A 1,778-nucleotide genomic window follows, 5' to 3' on the forward strand; every position below is an offset into this window, starting at 1 on the left:
GCCTGTAATTCCAGCTACTCGTGAGGCTGAGGCAGGAGAATCGTGTGAACCCAGGAGGCGGAGGTTGCAGTGAGCCAAGATCTTGCCTACTGCATACTGCATGCTTGCATACTGCAGCCTAGCCGACAGTATGAGACACTGTCTCAAAAAAAAAAAAAAAACAAACAAACAGTGAAACCCTGTCTCTACTAAAAATACAAAAACAAAATTAGCCAGGCATGGTGGCAGGTGCCTGTAGTCCCAGCTACTTGGGAGGCTGAGGAGGGAGAATGATGTGAACCCAGGAGGCGGAGCTTGCAGTGAGCTGAGATCGGGCCACTGCACACCAGCCTGGGCAACAGAACGAGACTCCATCTCAAAAAAAAAAAATTCATAAGAATAAATCAAGGCTGGATGCAGTGGCTCACCGAAGCAGACAGATCACTTGAGGCCAGGAGTTGGAGACCAGCCTGGCCAACACAGTGAAACCCATCTCTACTAAAAATACAAAAACCAGACAGGCATGGTGGCAGGCGCCTATAATCCCAGCTAGTCGGGAGGTGGAAGCAGGAGGCGGAGGTTGCAGCCAACGGAAATGGCACCACTGCACTCCAGCCTGGGTGACAGAGTGAGATCCAGTCTCAAAAAAAGAATAAATCAGATTCTACCATAGATTCTTCTACTCGTGTTCACTTTTATTTAATGCTGATTAGGTTTTACAGTTAAAAACTCAATTGGCATAAAATAAGGGGGCTGACTGAGTTTTATAGTTAAAGAGAGATGATCAACACATCCTTAAATTATTTCACATCTAAATGCAAAATGAGGCTGGGAGTGGTGGCTCACGCCTGTAATCCCAGCACTTTGGGAGGCCGAGGTGGGTGGATCACCCGAGGTCAGGAGTTCGAGACCAGCCTGGCAAACATGGTGAAACTCCATCTCTACTAAAAATACAATTAATTAGCCGGGTGTGGTGGTGTATGCCTGTAATCCCAGCTACTCCGGAGGCTGGGTCAAGAGAATTACTTGAACCTGGGGGACAGAGGTTGCAGTAAGCCGAGATCATGCCACTGCACTCCAACCTAGGCAAAAGAATAAATTCTTCATTTGCCTCACTGATACATTAAGGAGACATTCAAAATAAGAAGAGGACAACTGGGGCAGGAGAAAGGTTGGGAATAGTTTTGAGAACTGTGGATATTCTTGCCATTTATGGCTGCTGTCAAAACAGGCAAAATAATGCCTTTTTCCACAGCCAACTAGAAAGAAACCATGGCCTGTTCATAAGTCATAAGATAAATTTCAGGCATTAAATTAAGTAGCCTCTAAATACAAATAATCAAGTACCTACGGTATTGTGCAAAATACCTGTATCCAGAGGGGTTTATACAGAATTAATGAGGTCTCCACCCTCTCGGAGCTAAGGATCCTGTAATTAAATGTGGGTTAACACTGAATTAAAGGAGGGAAACTAGAAAGAGAAAAAACTAGGAAATGTGAAATTCCTCTCCAAATACCAATAGTTACATTACTTAACAAAATAAGACCTGTGTCGTCTTAAGTGCAAACCTCACACAGCATTCAATCTACCTTCTTTAACCTTTAATACTTTTCAGAAATTTAAAACTTATAAAATGTGTCGGATCAGATATTTGTTTTATTTTTGGAGACAGGGTCTCACTCTGTCACCTAGGCTGGAGTGCAGTGGTGCGACTATGGCTCACTGCAGCCTCGATCTCCCGGACTCAGGTGAGGATCAGATATTTGGAAGCGGGAAAGGTCTAGAATGTCTAATTCAT

This window comes from Colobus angolensis, unplaced genomic scaffold (genome assembly GCF_000951035.1).
Source record: "Colobus angolensis palliatus isolate OR3802 unplaced genomic scaffold, Cang.pa_1.0 Scaffold93, whole genome shotgun sequence".
NCBI lineage: Eukaryota > Metazoa > Chordata > Mammalia > Primates > Cercopithecidae > Colobus > Colobus angolensis.